This window comes from Lepidochelys kempii, chromosome 9, assembly GCF_965140285.1.
Source record: "Lepidochelys kempii isolate rLepKem1 chromosome 9, rLepKem1.hap1, whole genome shotgun sequence".
In the NCBI taxonomy this organism is placed as follows: Eukaryota; Metazoa; Chordata; order Testudines; family Cheloniidae; genus Lepidochelys; species Lepidochelys kempii.
Window position 1 is genome coordinate 88,461,660 of NC_136388.1, and position 21,475 is coordinate 88,483,134.

A 21,475-nucleotide genomic window follows, 5' to 3' on the forward strand; every position below is an offset into this window, starting at 1 on the left:
GCCCACTGGAGTCAACTGAAAGGTTCTCATTGGCTTCAATGCTCTTTGGATGAGTCTCTTGGCTTTGTAGTAGGACTTAAAAAGGGTATCTGCAAGGAATTCAGCTATCCTGGCATGGGAATGATACATGCTTTTAAGGCACAACATGGAAGCCCTGAGAAATTTAATCCAAGCCCTCCCCCAAAAAACTTGTCAGGTTTAAAAGGACAGATGTCTTTGCTTCTGTTGGACTGCCTGGTGCAATGGCCCAAATCAGAGGGTCCTCTGCTCCGTTAGGTTATACAAAAATAGCAAGGAGGTCAGATTGATTAAGTCCAGGGAGACAGCATGCAAGAAGTCTGAAGTCAAGCAGAGGATGTACCATACTTAACTCATCCACTTTGATCTGTTGGTTCTAGAGCCTGAGAGGAACCCAATGATGGAGAGCCCAGTTACTTAGACTGGCTCTGTGCTAAAAATTTGTTCCCCACAGATAATTTGCATTAAGTTTTTGGAGTATTGTCTCAAACCAGTTGCATTTCAAAGACATGCATGTTTCAGAGGATGATATCTGAAGAATGGAAATCTGTCCCAAGGTAAATATAAAAGTAACATATAAAGCATAGAGCAGAACCTCACTAGTTCCCAGTACATTCCCGGAGACCCACTGTGAATGACTGAATTTTGTACAGCATTGTTCACTTACTCAAACATTAACAAAGCTGACTGGGATGATGAATTATCAATATTTATATTACAATAGTGCCCAAAAGCCCTGAAATCAGAGCCCCATTGTGAGAGGTGCTGCACAAACACTTAGGATAACGCACTGTGAACCTGAAGAGCATACAATAAAATATTCTTTATAATTGTCACAATAAAAAGGTTTAATAATTTTTTATGAGGACTAGATATAATGGTCACACTTTATATAACAGGTACATTAATAAAGTTTATAAAGGATTAATAAATTATTAACCATTTATTAATCAATTGTTAGAGTCCAACAGGTTGCTAATAACCATGGGTTATAACCATCAATAAATCATAGAATATCAGGGTTGGAAGGGACTCAGGAGATCATCTCGTCCAACCCCCAATTTTTGCCCCAGATCCCTAAATGTCCCCCTCAAGGATTGAACTCACAACTCTGGGTTTAGCAGGCCAGTGCTCAAACCACTGAGAAATCCATCCTCCTCTTCAGATTTGCTAATGTCTCCCTTTATGTAAACTACATATAAATGTATGCTGAATATAAAGTGTGTTCAATAATATACTGATTTAGCTAATAACAATAGTGGGGTCTCAGTAAAAGGAGTCCCACTGTAGAATTAGTACCATTAAACTGATATGGCCAAGTATGGAGATTATCAAAGGTAAATCCTACTGTGTTTCTTTTTGGCAACAAGTAATACTTTTGATGGTGGTGACAGAAAGAGTAGCTGCTAGCCATTCTAGAACAAATGAAAGAAACTCTTGTTCAGGGCCAGCCCTAGACCAAATGGCGCCTCCGCTCCATTTGTTAAACTTTTGAATACCTTATTTTTTATTGCATTTGTAGCCCATTTCATGACTTCGATGCACAATTTGCATGCATCATTTATCCGTTTCCTATAAGATGTTAAATTTGCATGCTAGGATCTGTAAATCTGTATTTATTCATGCCATATATAAGTAAAAAAAAAAAAGGTTTCCTCTAAGCTTATAGAAACTTTTTAATTTTAAGAATAACTGAAATGTACTAACATCAAGAAATTGAATGGAACACCAACATTGGGTGGACCAGTATTAAATAATGTTACAGTAGTTGACAGCCTTAGAATGTTAACCCTAGTCCTTTAGTTCAAAAGGTTGCTTTTCTTGCCTTTTCCCTCGTGAACTGAAGCACAGTGCCAGAGAGATTCAAAGCCTGGCCAATGGCACTTTCAAGCGATAAAATAGCAAGCCATATCAGTTTCTCGTTGGCCATTGTTTTAATGAGCCTGAGCTTTGAAAAGCTGCACTCACCACTCGCGACTGTGACTGGCAGCCTGAGCAGGATCCTCCAAGCTATCCACACATTAGGAAAAGTATCCTTCAGTTCTTCATCATGAATGAATTAGAAAACTTGGAGTGGAGAGTCCTTCTCATGTGGCAAAATATGATGGATATTGTCCAATTTGACATACAGTTCTTTATCACTGATGTCCGAACATTCCCTGTGTGTCAGCATCCGGTGAAGATCTGAACAATTTTTCAAGAGTGTTTTCCTGTCCGCTGGTAGCTTACTAAGGTCATACAAAAAAACCCACGTCTTTTTATGGTGCTCCAAACCTTTTCCTGATGGATACCTGAGCAGTGTAAATGAGTGAGCAAAAAACCTCCCTCTTGAATTTTTCTTCTGAGCTTCCCATCACCTCATCTCTGCCCCTGTAACCAAACTGTCTCTTCTTCCGGTGAATACAAGTTTCCTTGAAGACAGGCTCAAGTCTAAGTTTTCCACCATTTCTTTGGCAACAATTATGGCATCTTCATATCTGTTGTCTCTGTAGGCCACAATGAAATCAAGGCAGCTTCTCATTGACTGAGTTTGTAATGCCTGGTTTACAATTGAGACCTGAAATTTGAAGTCAGTGATCTTTTTGCTGGGCTTTGCACTTGGTGTCGGATTCTAGTGTCGGCTATAATCGACTGTGCCAGTTCCACCACGGCATTGTAAACCTCAGTCACTTGGTACCTCACAGTCCTTACACGGTCAATGCGGCTCTCCCAGCGAATGTCAATTAGCAGCTTCACGGTCAGATTTGCAACATTGTCCGTGAGGATCTTCCACCTGCTAGTTGATGCTGAAAACAGGACATATATCCTTGGATTCAGCACAAGGATCCTTGCCTGGATGCCACTGTTTCTTCCCTTCATGTTCACCCCATTGTTGTGGCCTTGGCCATGGCAGTCCTGAAGCTTTATTTTATCTCATTCAAAATGTTCATAAACAGTTCTGTTAGGCCTTTTCCATAGAGTAGTCCACAGACCAGAAGCAGATAATATGTTCCTTTACTTGGATACAGCCATCCTCGTTGTCAACAAATCTCACTGTAAATGACATCTTTTCATTGTGACTAATGTCGGAAGTGCAGTCCATTATCACAGTGTAGTACTTTGCTTTGCCGAGCTACATCAAAGCAGCACCCCAAGCCTGGTGCCCCCCAACCCAGCACCCCAGGCAGTCGCCTGCCCCAGAATCTGGCCTTGCTCTTGTGTTTGTTACATTAGGCATAGGCTTGGTGTATCTGTAGTGTATCTTATCAGCATGCCCTGCCCCACAAATTCAATCCCTCTCCAGGAATATACACTTTTTCTGTCCAGAACCACACTGAAAAGTCCTATAAAATGAAACAAAAACACCAGGAGATGCACAGTCAGGCCCAGAGAGAAGAAATATATTTAAACTCTCACTCTACAATGGAATGTTGTGTAATAATAACGGAAGACTTGTGGCGGTGGAAGCTGGAGGGTCTGCATTTCACATACTGTACTTCCAAAAACAATCTGCTACAGAAATATAGAAAGAAAGAGGCCGGGGGAGGGTATTGTAATGACAGTATTTCAGTGCAGTGAGAGTAACATGCTAAACCTTGTATATTGTTTCATTCTTGTCAAAGTTTTCCTTTTTTCTAAATCCCTGCAACATTTTTCTCCTTGTAATATTCATCATTTCAGTGCCGGCCAACTCACTGTCTAGAACATAAAAAAGAGCAAATGCAGTATCAAATGGGAATGTATATCCGACATATCGTTTGAATGTGTCACAAAATGCAGGAGAGAAAATATGCATTTGTTACTTCCACGGTGGAATGTATCACTACATTATCACTGAGTAAAGTACAAAGCCACAGAAAGGAGGTGAGGCAAGACTATGACTTGCAGCTGAAGGAGAAGGCAGGGCACTAAAAGGCATCCTGCAAAGGCATATTAAGGGCAATCACTTTCTACATGAAGAGATTGAAAAAAAAAAAAAAGATTGAACTTTGCTATTGTAAGCCAAAAAACTGCATTTCAAGTCTGGCAAATATATCCTTATAAAATGCCTCAATGTCCAATTTAAATAGCTATAACTGCATTTTTATTGATCTATCACACACAAAAAGATCAGCTTTGCCCGGGATAAAATAATTGCCCCTAAGAGCACAGTGATTTCCTTCTTTTTTTTTTTTTTGCTTGCTGTCACTGCTAAATCCTGTTGTTTTAGGCAATAGTTGTGACATGCAAACTTCCTAGAGTAATGAATTTAAATACCCTGAGATGGATAAAATTGGGGCTAATTCTGAAGTAATTCTGAAGAGTCATACCAGCTGAGGCTCTGTCTCAAATTCTGTTTTTTTTTCTAACAGAGTTAAAGTAACTTTGCTTTATTTTGTGTTTGTATTCAGCAGCCGATTTGAAAATCCTGTGGTCTATTTTTTAATATGTTAAAGCACTTAGAAATGAGTCCAGGGCTATGTTCAGAGAAAAGCCACTGACACACAAAACACATTATCTGCATAAAAATGAAGATGAACATTCCATAAGCTAAGAACATATCTATACAAAATAAATAGCTCTTAAAACTGATACTTTAGAACAATATTATTTTTGCTGCCATTACCATTTTACACAGAATTTTCATAGGAGACCTCTTCAAGTGCTACTAGGATGCAGCTAGCATCCTAATTCCACTGTTAATTGGACAACGATGACACTAAGTGCTGCCCAATGTGGCCGGTTTCCGAAGAAGGTCAATATAGAGATGACTTAAATTAAATCTAGATGAGAACTGCCTACAGCTACTTTTGGTTAATATGCTTAGCTCAATATATATATTTTAATGAAAACTCAGTGCAGCTCTTTTTGTTTCAAGCTTTCTAAGCCACAGCTTCTTTCGGTGGATCAGACTGGAGCTATAGCAGTGAGGCCCATAAGCAGAGCTCATGCCATCTCAAGGGGGAAAGCAAAAGTATATGGGCACATTCTATTTTTACCATGAAGAAAATGGTGCACCAGTATAATTTTAAGTGTTATTGTATGACACATATGGTTCCCATTAAAGTAGAAGCCCTATCTGGTTCTATAGGTCAGTGAGGATTGTGTACAGGTAGACTTTTCTAGGGCTGCTAATACAACGAACACCTAGAATCCAGAATGGACATTCAAATTAATTCCGCTACCCTCCATTTTGTTGCTTTCTTGGAGAAGGGTAGCAAAATGGTGCCACAGAGGACAACTGGGACAATGCAGCACACACACACACAAGTCCTGGACCACAGTTCTACCTTCACTAACATATTTCAACATAAAACAAATTCTGAGCTTGAGACATAAAAAGAAGCTATGGAAAATAATACTGGAGCTGGAGCATCCTTCCAGACACCCATACTCTTACAAAATTGGGGGAAATAAATGTCCCTTTTATAATTAGTTTTCTTTTCTCTGAAATAGGACAACTGCCATTTAATGATGTATGTGTTTCAAGTGTTTATGTTCAGACTGTCTCTGTGATGCACAGCATCTCTACAACGAACACATACACTAATGTATCAGAGGCAGTTTGTTTCTAATGCTTTTTTTTTGTAAATAGCAGAGCATAAAACTCAAATTGTCAGTGCATAAATTACTGCTGCCTTGAGGCTGCAATAATTTATGCATCCTTGTTTTCAACCCCAATATACCTCCCCTGAAATCTCTTTCTTTTTCTGTCAGATAGAGACTTAGACCCCCCCCCCCAGCTTATCTAGCTCCCTCTAGGGCAACTGTTATAATGTCATTAAAATATGTGGGTTTGCCAATTACATGTGCAGGGGAGGAGGCAGAGAATAGGTTCATAAATTAAAGAAAGTAATACATGCAGCAAAAACAAAAGAGGTTTTTTTTGTTTTTTTTTTAAGAAAGCACTGCAAAAATGTTGTTTCAATAATTATCTTTTCACACAGGTTATTGCTGCTTGTCTACAACCAGGCATAGACCATAATCAGATTTTATTTCTTTAATCAAACTTGATCTAATTTGAGGTTATCATTGTCCGTTCATGGACAAACACAGCTGATCAATAATGCTACTATTAAGTAATAAAGCAATCCTTGCTACCAAGCAATTACTGTCACTGATGTATTCAGATCGAAGGTTTCATCTTGCTGAGCGAAATACAATGCAGGAGGGCTGACTTTTCCTTTTCCTTTCTCTCTCTTTTTTTAAAGCCATCCTATCTTGATGGTAAAAGGAATTCCAGAACCCACAAACAGGAGACTAACCTGCAATTACATGTTTCTTGGTAGGCCAAAGAAGTCAATGAGAAACATGCTTTTGCAGCAGATTACATTATGTGATGAAGAAATATGTAACTTTAGCCATCCAAGTCATCCTGACAGCTGTGTCAATATGTAATCCAGTGTGATAAAATGCTGGCAAAATAAATACATTTAAATTAAAAGTTTTTTAGACAGAAATTGTTGCTTAAACTCATCAATTTAAAGTTCTCCAGGAACCAGACCCATGGATTGATATTTCATATAGATGTGTGACAACCATGGTTTTTTTTGCATACTTTAGATTTCTAAGCAGTAATGGCGGTTGAAAGTTTAACCTAAAAGAGGAAAGATGAGTTTATGTCATAGATTTATCCATCATCTTAGTGTAACTATTAGAACTGTACTCTTGGGTATTAATCTCAGCACCCGCATTAAATGCAAACCACTTGGTATCTTTAGCAAATGCCTCCTACTGCCAACTCTGGGATTATACCATTACTCTCAGTACCCAAGGGCACACAATGTAAAACCATAAGGCCACACAGAAGCTGTTGTTCTGCTGAAAGGATGGCAACCACATGACTTTGAAGTGATCTGCATGGATCACTGATTTTAGTCAGCTGAGAAAGACATTTGGAAAGTGTATATAATAATCACCATATTTATCTGACAATTTTAGAAGGCATTTAGAATATTCTAATGTACCCTTTTTGAAAAAACCTCTGCAATTATTATTGTCACAGATTGTTGCCCCTGGGCAAGACTATCATTACACAACCGCAGTTGTGAAAGAAAAGTTTAAACTCTGCATCATCAAAAAAGCATTAAAACTGCCCTTGGAAGGTTTAGGTTAGGCTTTTAGCTAACCGAGAGCTAGACAGTGCAAGAATGGGTCAGGGCAAGTGTCTTTGGGACTGTTTTACATCATATGCCAAGGACAGAACATAAAGGGAGTTTAATAGGTTTTTCAGTTACTAGTGGTAAAGCATTACTTCGTCAGACCAAACAAAAACAGACAGAAGTGGGCAACCTGAAAGGAGTCAAATTCAAGCAAGGCAATTTGATAGCTGCAGACAGGAAAATATGGAATAACTTTCAAATAGATGATCAGGGTTCTATAAAAACAGGATGAGCAAAGCATCAAAGTCTGGGTCCCCACTTGTCAAATTAGGAAGGAGTCTCATTTAAATGCTCAAGAAACCTACGCTGGTGCAAAAGGGAAGCAAACCTAATTTGTATCTGCCCTTGGAGATTGGCAATATGATCAGTTAAGAAGCAGAGTGTCCCTACTCCTTTAAAAACCTGGCCTGCACAGAGGGAATATCAAGTACAGTTGGGCAGATATTCGAATGGTAGTAAAAAATAACATCAATCATTGCTTCTCTGATTGCCTTCTGGGTTATGGACTGAGAGAGGAAAAATGACTTGATAGCTAGCAGAACGAGCCCCACCGGGTAAAACACATGCCTAGGACATAGCACAAGTAACAGTGACATTCTCACGTCTAGTATGCAAACTACACTAGCAATCCACGGAGTATCAATGTTATTGGGGTTCAGTGTAGTAGCACTGATAGAAATATCTCCCAGGCAAAGGACAGTTCAAAGATTTTGGGATTCAGTGACAACATTCCTCAGAATCCTTAACAACTATCATTCCGTCCCTGTCAACCTTCACTGGCAGATACTGTTTTATCCTTGCAACATGGCATTGCAATTCAGATAGCTTAACAGAACTGTACGATTCTAGTACAAGACAACCCCAATGGGGGCTAGCAAAACAGAGTTGGAGTTTATGTTTTCATTAGTTTCAATTCTGGCTTCTGAACTGTACTATTCACCTCTTCTGAATTAGAAAATAGCGATCTACACATGCCCTGCTACTACACTTAGAGAGCTGAGCAGTAGCACCTCATCTTCCTAGGGATGAATCCCAACCAGCTAGAATCAGCCCAGCTGCATTACCTGTGCACAACCAAATTCCGTGGTACGCCCACTTTGACCCACACTGCCTGCAGAATCTGATGAAAATGCCGGTGTATCTTGCTCCAGGAGGATCATCCCAGCAGATCTGGTGTTGTAAAGATGGCAGATTGGTACTTACATTACTCTAACTGCCTGTGTAGGGAACCTGGCAGGATGCTTCAATGCCAATAGTTCTCAACCCATGGCCTGCTTGCGGCCCAATCAGCACACAGTGGCAGCCCATGTGATATCCTCAGGGCCATACAGGTACTATATATATATATATGTGTGGATGCAGCCCACAATGGTAAATAGGTTGAGAACCACTATACGGTGCTGATCCCTGGCTGCTGTTTTGGGAACATTAGCCATCAGCATATATGAGAAGTGTTTAACTCAGTGCAGGTCAACAGGGCCTCCACAGAGTGGGCGCAGGATCAGGAGAATACGAAAGTGAAATTTAGGTCACATGACTTTTCTTTGGGGCATTAGTCATTGGCAAGGATCCACCCAGAAAAGTCTCTGTATGTGGAATAAACCAAATCAGTGATTAAGTGTTAAACATTATACAGATCACACTCATTTTACATTCCCTGTTAGGGAACTTTTCCCATTGTCCCTTCAGAGATTAACACTCAATTGCTTTATAGTGGTATTTATTATTCCTTTTTACCACAGTAGCATACAGTGTGATAGAGATCCAGAAATGCATATTCACCATGCTGTCAAGCTGATGAATCTGCATGAGGGACACTTTAAAAAAGGGATAAGTGAGATTTTAAACGTCTCTTGAGAACACAGAGCTAAACCCATATTCACAGGAGGAAAATGCTTTAAAAACTACCTTAAAATTAATGCAATCTGAGGAAGCTTCCTTCTTTCCCTAATGAGGCTTGTCTTGTCTGCATTCACATTTATTTATTTTCTATGAAACATCTGAGTCATCTTTATGCTCAATAAGACAATAATTTCTGGAAAATGGGACATGGATAATTACACAGATGAGAAATTAGTTTATTCAATTGTCTGAAGTTTGAAAAACTCAACTGCATCTAAAAGGACAAAGTGGTGTTGTAGCAGTGTCAGTCCCCGGGTATTAGAGAGAGGAGGGGGGTGAGATAATATATTTTACTGGACCCAGCTTCTGTTGGTGAGAGAGACTATAAAAGATATTACCTCATCCAGCTTGTTTCTCTAAAAGGACAAAGTCACATAGAACGCACACATTCCTGTGTGGAACAAGGAATCATTGAAATCATAGCTGTTGGATTCCTCTGTATAAACTGTACCACAAATACAATTTAATTAGTACCCTGCATGCACAGCCTGTTCAGTAATCAATTAAGAGTCCCTTCAAAGAGACTCATTTGTTTCCCAGATAAGGGAAATGGAAAGTAAAATTTAAGGGAAGAAGCATGGTTTGGTGTTGAAAGCAGAGCTAGGAATGGGAAGACCTGAGCTTTTATTAATGGCCCTGTCACAGACTTCCAGTGTGGCATTGGACTAGCTATTTAAGGCTTGATCTCAAGGGGAGTACTTCCACTGATTTTAAAAGGGCAGCGGATAGGGGACTTAATCAGTTTGTGCCTCAGTTTCTCCATCTGAAAAACAGGGATAATACTACATGCCTGCCTCACAGGGGTATTGTGTAGCTTAATTCATTATTTTTCGTTAGGTGCTTTGAGGTCATCAGATGGAAAGTGCATTAGAAGTGCAAAGTGTTTTTTATAATCCCAACACCTTATGCTTCATTCATCCAGTACTGTATGCACCCTCTTATCATAGGAAATTTGAACTTCAGCTGAAGTAACAAAGGAAGGTATCACTACGTACTTGAACTGAAAGCAAAGAGAGCCTGGGGTCATTCTATCAAATGAGAATGATATGACTTCTTGATGTAGTTCAGACATTCCTTTTGATCTATATTTCTTGGAGGGTCCAAACGTTTTACTGGCACTCGTTTGGTAGCATCATCTCTTGCAAACATTATGGCCATCCCAAACTCAATCCATTAAAATCACACCACAGTGTATTTTCTCTGGGGCAGATCCTGGGGTGCTGGAACAATTTGTATAGTGGGGCTGCTGAGAGCCACTGAACCAAACTATAAACCCCGTATCCTGGAAACCAATTCAAGCCAGGGGGTGCATCAGCACCCCCAACACCCTTAGTTCCCGCACCAATGGGCAGATCTTCAGCTGGTGTCAATTGTCATAGCTCCATTAAGGGAGCTCTGATGATAGACAACAAGGCAGATCTTCAGCTGGTGTCAATCTCTATTGTATAATATACACACACACAGTTATGAAGTCAGCATTTGCATTGCCCTGCATTGAGCGGTATTGAAATAACTCAGTAAGTTTCCTTATTTAGGGGATCACTGCAGTGCCACACTGATACCCTTTGGCCAGGATGAAAGTTAACCATTTACCAGTGAAGGCGAGCACACAGAGAAGGGCAAACACTCAATCCAAACTATGGTGACATGGCATTCAAGTTTAAAAGAAATCTTAAGACAACACATTTATTTCCTTCACAACCACATAAAAATATAGGGAGGCCATTAAAAAAAAATCAAAATCCTCCGGGAAGTCAACTGTTAACTGGAAAGCATAGTTTCAATGAAATATACATTAATTTTTAATATGCTGAGAAAGCTGAACATATATATAGTTGCGGATACATATTAGGTGCCTGCTTCATACTGGGCTCAATCCTGCAAAGTGCTGGCCCCTTGGGGCTCAAACAAAGCATTTAAGTATGGAAATAGTCCCATTGAAGTCAGTGGACTGCTCATGTGAATAGAGTTAAGCATGTGCCTCTGTGCTTTCCTGAGCAGGGGACAGATTGCTTAGCAACTTGCAAGACAGAGCCCTACAAGCACATTGGGCCTGATCCAACTTCTGTTGTCAATAGAAAGATTCCCACTGACTATAACGGGTATTGGAGGGGGTCCATTCAACACAGGAAGAGAATCAAAGTTTAATCAGCCTACATTTGATTCTTTTTTAATAACATCAAGCCTCAAACTTTGATATGTGAAATGAAGCAGCTACAGTCATATACTAGTTTGCAACCGATTCACTTTCTTCCTATTGGCTCTGCAGCACTTTGTGTGTGTGTGCAAATGGGTTGCTCATAACTCTGAAATGTTCATAACGCTGAACAAAAGGTTATGGTGGTTCTTTCAAAAGTTTACAACTGAACATTGATGTAAAATAGCTTTGAAACTTTACTATGCAGAAGGAAAATGTTGCTTTTAACCATCTTAATTTAAATGAAATAAGCACAGAAACAGTTTCCTTACCTTGTCAAATCTTTTTTTTAAAACTGTCTCTATTTTTTTAAGTTTTTTATGTTTAACACAGTACTTTACTTGCTTTTTTTATTTGTCTTTGCCACTGCCTGATTACATACTTCCATTTCCAAAAGAGGTGTGTGCTTGACCAGTCAGTTCATAACTCTGGTGTTCATAACTCTGAGGGGTGTATGTGTGTGTGAAATTCACATATTTCACAGGGACCTCAAATTATTTCTGCAGTGGTTACAATCAGCAGTCACATGCAGATTTTGATTTTGGCTTCAGAGCATAGTGGTAAAATAGCTGTTTTATATTAATGATGAAACTATGTAGAACTTTGTTGTATTAAAGCTCAAATTATTGCGGTGTCAGATTTCTATGGGATACCACTGTACAGGTGAACTGAATAAGCATTTCCTGAGTCCTATTCCACATAGAAGTCCATTATGGCTTCACATACACGCACCAGTAGGGAAAGCACTTCCCCCCACCTTTCAGTCTGTGTATGAGAGGTTCAACTTGTTGTCAAGATAGGATTCATTTTGAGTACCACTTTTTTTCGCTTTTGGGAATGTTTGATATTGGAAACACACAGTTCTGAATTTTCAGAGGGACAATTTAAAACACAAGTGCCATAATCACTCCCGGAGAAGGAAAAGGGCAGGGCAGGGGTTTACTATAGAGGCATTTCAGATGGTCTTAAATGAGGCAAATCTGAGTTTAGATTTCTCCTGGAAATGCGAGAGTTTGTTATTTTGAACCCTACTGAAACACATATAAAATCACCAAAGACCAAAGAGTCCTTTACTTAAATTATTTATATATACACACAATATAAAAATTAGATGTGCTATACCTTATTCAGCAAGACTAAATAAAACATGCATATTCATAAAGTGATAAATATTTAAGAGGCATGTATTTAAACGAGAATCAGTTTATAAAAGCACAATGACTCTCTGACTTTAGAATTATATCATAAGCCTACAGTGCCAGAGCTATTTTCTCCTGCTCACCATATACTACATTCAGGATGTCAGTTTATGCTCCCGAGAGCTTGCTTTAGGGCTGCTGTGTAGTGCATATAGTGGTTTTGGGTTATGTATTTTGCTTCCCCATGTCTTGTTCCCTACTTGTGATCTGTACCCGAGCATATTTTGTCAAACTCATGTTCAAAAACTCAGAGTTCATATTAATTTGGAAAAGAGAAAACCCAAACACCTAGGGCCAGATTGTGATGCTCTTATTCATGGTAGGAGCTGGGTTAAATTTTTCCTTCAAACTTTTTTTTTTGGGGGGCGGGGGGCAAAAATGCAGATCTGGGTCAGCAGAAACATTCTGAGAATTCATGGCAATTTTGTCAAATTACTTCAGAAGAAATTAAAGAAAAAAATCAAAATGTTTTGTTTTGACTTTTTCAAAATGAAACCTTTGGGGGTTTTTATTCGACACAACTTTTTCTTTAAAAATATCCTTCAATTTCTTTTAAAAAAAAGTTATAAAAGGCTGAAGATTGAGATGATGTTTCAGTTTGGGTTGAACAAAAGATTTAGTTTAATCTGAAACTTTTATTTTATTAAGTTTTTGGTTCCCTGAACATGCCAACATGAACATCTTGTTTTACGTTGTCCTGAAGTGAATTGTTTCCTGATTTTTTGGGGACTGACAATGTACCAAAAAATCCATTATTCTCAGCGCTCTGCTCATGACTTCAGTGGGACCACTCATACGCTTAGCCTCAGTCATGTTGAATGGGACTTATCACAACCTGCCCTTAGCTGTTCAGGGGAGAATGAAAGTTATCATGTTATTGCAGACTAGGATCTGCAATAACAGTATTGGGCCCACATTCCCGTTACGCCCACATTCCTGCTCTGGTTCCCCTGCTCTTCTTCATGAACGGGCTGGAGCACTTGTTCATGCCAAGGAGCTCCATGAGGCAGGGTACAGATCTGTTCTGCATGGGCAGGTATTCTACCCTTCGCTGGAAAATGTCACCGGCAGCAGTGCATGGTCAAATTGCCTCAGGGGATGCACGGGCACTTTGCCTGGGCATCTCAACACCGAGCCCAGCATGTCTATCTAAAATGTGCACACAACGCGCTCTACAGAACACCAGGGAACTCTGGATGCTCTTGGGCTTTAACCACACCTTTCCCGTGCCAATATGACACATCCCTTGCTGGGTGACTGTCGAAGTTGTTCTGTCCCTTTTGTTAAAGGTTTGGTTCACTTGTTTGGCTGATGCTAGAGAAAAAGTTTTATGTGACTACCAAGGGTTAGCAAATCAAAGAGCAGCTGATGTGAAGCACCAGGAGAAAACTGCTTAAGGCTCTCAGTCCATCCTTACTGTAGCCAATATAATGTCTAGCTGGAGGACCCAATGTTTGTCCAGGAAAGCATCAGAAGAGCTCTTTCAGGAAGCTGAGTGCCAAAGAGACTTAGATGATCTCATTCTGAGATTATTACCTAAGGCACACAGGCAGGAAAGGCAAAACTATCCTGTGGCCAATGAAACAGAACATGTCAGCTCAGGGCCAGATTCTGGCACACTCACTGAGCAGTACCTTCCTCCGTGCATAGTCCTGTTGAAGTCGTTGGGGCTACTCAGCGTGAATAAGGGTGTCAGTATCTGCCTCTTAGGTGAAATTGCCTGTGCTGTATCCTAAAATTGCTTGAAACCAAACACTGCTTTTCCTAGGCATTGCAGGCAAATTCTAGGCACTGTAATATTCCATCAAACAGAAACTGATCATTTTCATATTACACTTAGCTGCATGGAATGTGTCTTTTCTTTAACTCTGATTAATAGATTTCAGACCACAGGATTTACACTGTGTTCTGTATTGTAGCAAAGTGTGAAAACAATCATTTCAATTTCTTACACCAAATTACCCTCTTTATCAGACAGTAAGCATCAAAACATAATTCCAGGGAAAAACATGTAAGAGGGACAAAATTGCAAGTTGCGGTTTGCTGAATTGCCAACTCACCAGTAGGTCTTGAAACTTCAGCTATTAGGAGGTATGGCTCTCCAAGCCATCCTGACATCTGATGCTATGGATCATCCACACAGAGGTCTAACCTCTGCTCACAACTCCCTGAGCCTCATTATCCCACCAAGATTTCCTCTCCTTTTTTCCGCTCTGTGCAGTTGGAAGTGAAAGGAGAAAATGAGATGGCCCTCAGAATGGCTATCTAAATGCTGGAGATATGTAATGTCCCAATGTCATGCACAGTATTCTGGGCTGATATCCAAAATATTCCAGCAGTACAGCCATAAACCTCAAAAAGAATCAGACAAGGTTAGCAGTAATTCTTTCCTGTTATAGAGCCCTAGATGTTTTATAGTTTTCCAAGCATATGGTGTATGTTCCATTATTCTTTTCCACAAGCTGATATTTACCAGAAGACAATGTAAAGAATCTTAATCCATTAGGAATCTTGAAAGTGTAAGCAAAACACATTGCATCAACCCTTACACATATAAGCAAAGTGACGAGAATGAAAGAAGACTTGAACATATTTGCAGCCTATAAGTCGTGACATTTTTTAAATGAAAAGAGTACTGTGATTAATAGAGAGAAAATTATATTTGGCTCTAGCCAGTGTTGTGATTCCCATATTTCCACATGTAACACATTCAGCCCAATATTTTGGTTGGAGGAATAACATCCAAGGCCTTGAGAAAAGACCACTCTGATGAAACAAACAGGAAAGTTGTTGTGTGAAACCTGGAAATTCACCAGTTCCTGCAACTGTTGTGAACTTCCTTGACAATTCAACCACTGCAATTAGTTTTCTTTGATGTAAGACAGAGTATGCAAATGGCCTTACATGGAAAGGTTATATGGTAGCTTGAGGTCATCCACAGAGTTTGAGAAATTAGCTGTTTAGCAGCAGGGAAAATTCTCTGCCCCTGTAGCATGCTAGTATGCAGGATTTAGTGATTCTGTTTTAGATTACTTCTTCCACTTGTTTTATGCAGAGACTCATAAACCTTTCACATCCCCCCAAGGAACCACCCTATTCTCTTTTCTTCTTGACATTACTGGTATTTGAATCCAGGTTTCCAGAGGTGAAAGGCCAGTGTGTTAGTTCCCTGTGTTACTCACTGTCTGGTGGTTTGAGCTGGTTGGGAATTTTTTTGTTAAAATGCTTTTTTGGTTGGAAAATGTGATTCATTGCAACCAACCCATTTTGTGGAAAGGGTCAGTTTCAACCAATTTCTTGACTCGTAATTTTTTTTTTAAAGTTTTGAAATTGTCCAAAATGTTTTGTTCTGACATTTTCAAAATGAAAAATTCCAGTTTTCCACTTCAAAACAATTTGTTGTTTGTAAATTTAAGCTGATTATAGTAAAAATTTTTCCTACACAACATATTGCACAAGTGTCTCAGCTGACACCTGCTCTCACCACCTGCCACAGTGATTTCATCTAAGCAGATACTCAGTGTGATGTTCCTCAGATAAGCTCATTTTGTATCTACTAGCATTTGGCCACCTTATCATTGAATACTGGCTCATCCCATCTTGGTTTGGGCAGAGTTGGCTATGTTGTGGTGTGTACATAGCCAATTATCTACAATTTGCTAAGGCAGCAATGTGCATGCTTTCCATTATGAAGACGTTTGTCTATGGCCAATTAAGCGTGATCTGCAATGAGCCTGTTTCTTGCGGCCCTCTCCCTTTAGCAGTCTTCAATTCTCCTCCTTCAAGAACAGCTACTGCAGAAGTGACTTGTCCTTTGACCGTGAATATGGAGCGTAGATAACAAGCCTCATTGGGTAAATGCAGTAGTATGCAGAAGAGCTATTCTTGGCCGTCTGCAGATGTAATGGATCAGGTGTCAAGTCATCAAATGTGTCCAAGGCCAAATCAAGAAAATCCATGGCCCTAGACACAACTCATGTGGGGCGCTCATAGCTCCACTTCTATGCTGTGGTCTTTCTCCAGGCATGACCTCACCCACCTTAGAGATGACAGTGGGTTTCAGAGTTAAGATAAACAACACAGATCACATCTCGTGGAGCTACTGTTTCAGGCTGTCTGCAGACTCAGGCATCACTTATACTTGGTTCACATTTTGAAACTTTTCTTTGCATCATTGAAGGTTAGCTACATAATTTATATTTTACATGAAAGCTGAGACTCTGATCTCATGCGACTCCAGGAGCTGTGGCACTAGGCATAGGACTATAATGCCTGTGCCTTTATCCAGCTGTGATCAGATCCACTACCAACCTTTTAAAAATGCATGGGACAACAGCTATTGAGTCGCTTGTTTAATCAAGATATTCCATCCACAGATACCTAATTAAATTACTAACTTCAGAAACTGGACCTTAGACAACAAATAGGTGAAATTCAGAGTCAGTCTAAATGGGTGCAAATCCGCTAAGTATGACCAGATATTTTATTAACATTCCAGCACCTCAATCAAGGTTGCAGCCCCTTTGTGCTGCAAGGCACTATACAAAGGAAGACAGCGTCCCTGCCCCAAAGAATTTACATTCTAAGCTGACTAGTGACCTTCAAAGAAGGGAGCAAGGGATACCCCCACAAGTACACAGGCTATTCTGTATGACTTGATTCTGAACTGCATTACTTAAATAAATATGTTTGTGCCAAAAAGTGTATGGTAATTTTTGAGTGCGCCATCTGTGTGTTAAAATATACTTTTACATAGTTAAGTGTCAAATCTGGTGAGATCTTAGGTCAAAAATGCATGCCTAATTTGGAGGCTTTTAGAGAGCAAACCAACTATACAAACAAGTGATTCTGATACAAAACATAAAATGAAACGTTAGTTAAGAAGCATATTAAAAATTCAGATTAAACAAAAGCTTCAGCATTACAATCCACAACACTAGCTGTATAATTAAATAAAAGAGACATGTAACTCTCATATGAAAGTAAGGAGAATCTAAAATGCAAAGGCCTGAATCTTCTTTCACTTACATTAGTTTTACACCAGTGTAAGCCCAACTGACTTCAATGGAATAACTACTGATTTACGCCAGTGAAACTGAGACTAGAAACAAACATGATGCTTAGAATGAAAAATAATCCTCAGCGTGAAATACATAAAGGAGGCTTTCTTGATGCATGCTATCCGAGTTCAGAATTGCTTTCTGCCTGTAACCCTGTCATAATTTCATCCTGACATGATCTTAATTAGCCTTAGTTCTACTGCAGAGAAGCCTACTGAGGCATTTAGCACCAGCTAATTAATCAGATACTTTGTGCGCAATATAAAAGCAGGACAGCAACTGACAGTGTCAATTCATTGATTGGAGTTAATCCCAACAGAAATTAACCCTGCCTTTTCCCCTTTGAAGGACATGAGGTACGTGGCATAGAATGAATGTTCTGACACATTTTCTTTACTATACATTGCTGATTGTCTTCTTTTTCCTTAACAGATTTTTCCTAATGTACCGTGACTTCCCATAAAGCATAATTTTTTTCAATTGTTATCATGTGAGTTTAAATGTCACTCATATTTAAGGGCTTTACTGCAGTATAAGTCAAACCACAGACACATTTTAAATGTTTTCATTTCTGCTGCAGGATTTCAGGTGCCTTGTATTTTCTTAGATTTTGTTACCTGATTTAGCAGCACAGCTCCCACTTTTGAGAAATGGCATCAGATTTTTCACCTATTATATAAACATTTGTGGGTGCAATTTATAGCACTTAGGCACCTAGTAGCCTCAGAAAATAAATAAGGTAATTAGGTGTCTAAATGCTATGAAATGCACACACAATTACTTGCAGAATTAGAAGCATTATTGTTTGTCTATTTTATTGTATTTCTCAACTTTACTCTGTTTGGGATGCATCTTTATTCTCTGCACCACAAGAGACATGAAATCATGCTGTCATGTCTATTGATGTCAAAGGGTTAACCATATGATTATACCATGTGGTGAAGAAGAAAAAAATATCACTGCCTAAAGAGAACAGCTTCGAAGGAAAGCTGACTCTCATAGGCTTAGCTTGAAGTAGTTCAGTAAATGACATAAAACCACAGATAGGCTTCTTCTGTTTTGTTTGACATCTGTAATATGCAACAGTATTTAAGTCCTAGTAAATGCAGAGCTTAATGGCTAGCAGTCTCTTGCTTCAGCAGAATACAGTAAAACTACCTGCAAGAACAATTTGCTCAGTACCTAATATTAAACATATGAAGGAGTAGCTTAATGTATCATGATTTCTCACAGATAGTCCAATTCTAAGAACAAGCCAGTAAAAAGATAACCTTTACAGAGAGGAGGTATTTAAATGATAATTTATTTCAGGAGCTGACAGCAAATTGCTCAACATTTTCTCTCTATAGTATTTACGTCCCAAAGCAGTTGACTATCTATGGTATAAATTATGAAAAAGTATGACAGATCCAGTGTTTTCATTTTCAATGGAATCTCAGCGCAGGCATATGTAAGTCTTTTATTCACTATCCGGTGCAAGCAGCCTTTCACCATTATTATTGTTCAGGCTCTTGAGATGCTCTCTTATTTGAAGACCCATCACAATAGATTAGGCAGGCTTCTGAAACTGCCAGATATTTCAGGTGCTGTCAGTCAGGATTACTGCTCATCAGACGATGGGATTTAATGTCAACTTCTCATTGGATAATGCCCTGCTTCTAATTTACTCTCATGTTTCTTTAAAATACAGTAATTTTAATGTCAATAACAATGATACAAACACTGAGATTGTTTTCACTAGACTAAACACACAGGATCAAAGTGTTTTGGTTCCTGTTTTAACATGAAGTTGATAATTTATTAACAAGGGTGGCTGAGGACAAATGTAATGGAAGGCAAAGAAAGAACCTTTGGTCTCGCCACACACCAGAACCAAGCTAAAACTTTTCCCAGGCCCCGATTCAATGAGAGAAGGATTTCTCTTTGCCTACTCTGCCATCCCTGCAATGCTCCAATAAGTACTGACATCTCTTCCATCCATACAAGCTAACCAAAGACACAGAGTTTTCCTTCATCTTGGAAGAGCACCCCTGATACTTCAGTAACTCCTGTAGGCTTCTTGCTGGCCCTTGGCTGTCATTGAATTCAAATTTCCCTCATGCTTTCATGTGCGTACCCCCAAGGTACATGAAATATGAAATCCACACTAGCCAGAACTGCTGGACTCATAATGGGATCTTCAAAAACAACTGTAAGGACCTATTAAGATGATATGAATGAAGAGGCAGAGAGCTCGGTCCAACATGACAACTGTAGGGAGAGAGAGCATAACAGAGCCAGACCCAGACTCCTAGGCCTCGTCTTCACTAGGAAAAAGGTGTGTTTTTAACATTTTTAAAATCTCTGCAAAGACAAGGTCAGTTGTAGTTTTAATGTGTGTTTGCTGGTCAAGGTAAATCTCAGAACCTCTCCTACAGTTTACCGTGACGAGCCAACTCATGTTAAAACAACAATTTGCCTTGTATTCACTTAACTAACCTGTTAAAATACACCCTTTTTCTTGGTGTAGTAATTGCCCTAGAGCTTAGAAAGGTTTTAGAGAAGGCTCTACACATATAAATGACTTCCCAAACTAAATCGACCCCCCAAACCTTTTGACTTTCAACCATTGCTAATCATGAACTTGGAGCAATAATGTGTTTCTTTCTCCGAGTAAAACATGTTCATCTTAATTCTTTCAGGTCACTTTACCCTAGAAAATATTAAATACCATTTTGTAATGATCATTTGTTGATATTGTTCCTTTGGTTCTGTGATAAATGACATTATCTTCACATAAAATTTCATCTAAAAATACACATGGTAGTTTCATACACTGAATTAAATCAGAGACCCAGTGGTTGTCAAAAGTTTCAAAACTACCAGCATTCTCAACTGCAGAGAATTCTTAATTCTCCATGTATTTCTACTTGATCTCACAGATTTGTAGTACATTTTAACTTTACCATGATCTATGCTTCCCAAAATCTATCAGTGCCCTTATGTCTCTCTGCACATTCAGACCCATGTTTTAAAAATATTAGTCTACACAAAATGTCTGCTCAACCTTTAGCTGCACCAAACATTATGAAAACTTTGCACAAATCCATTTAGTAATAACATGTCAAATGTGGCCTCTTGGGACTTGACCCTTTGTCACTCTGCTATACACCAAGCCCCTCAGAACTTCATGGCAACGATGGAACCCAGATCCTTTTGCTCCAAAAGTGACATCCCCTGCTATTTAAACTAAAGGAGAATCTCCATGAGCCATGTAGGGCATAGGGCCCACAGTTACCTGTTCTGAATCTATGCAAAGGAGGGCAGTGGTACACATATACATTACTAGTTCATTACAATAAAATGTTACATAGAAATTCCCATACTGAATCAGACCTGTGGCGCATTTAATTCAGTATCTTGTCAATGGCCAGCACCAGATATTTCAGAGAAACCCCTACAACAGACAGATGTGGGATAATCTGCTCCCACTCCCATGAAAAAGCTCATCCTAATTCATAAAAGTTAGAGGCTGATTTAAAACCTGAAGCATGAGGTTAATATCCCTTCCATTTTATTTTTAGTATTAGCTATCATAACTCCAGATATTCTTGTTATCCATGTACATGTCCAGTCTCTCTCTGACACTCTATGCTACACATCTATGTAGTACTTTTCATCCCAAAGACCAAAAAACATTTAATAAATTATATGCTTACCACAGCACTGAAGTGCAGCCACCTCTGGGGTGCAGTTTGGTAGCCACGTGGGAAAACATGCATTACTTTTGCCCAATTTCAGGGAAAAAGCACACAGTTATGAAAAGCACTATGGGATCTTTAATGCCAGTGCAAAGTAGGTCTTGTGTAACAATAAACTGCATGGCGTTTACCTTACCTACTTGGAAGATGTCAGCAACCCTATCAGGATTTAAACCTTTGGTTCCAGGGAACACAGGTATTCCAAAACTGATGCTTACAGCAGTAAGTTATTCCTCCT

General features: G+C 39.2%; 1 protein-coding gene across 5 annotated transcripts in view; it reads right to left on the reverse strand.

The window, feature by feature from the left end:
• The window catches only part of GRIA3 (glutamate ionotropic receptor AMPA type subunit 3), a 223,961-nt gene that overhangs the window by 161,757 nt on the left and 40,729 nt on the right, over window positions 1–21,475 (reverse strand). The gene's annotated exons all lie outside the window — the stretch shown is intronic.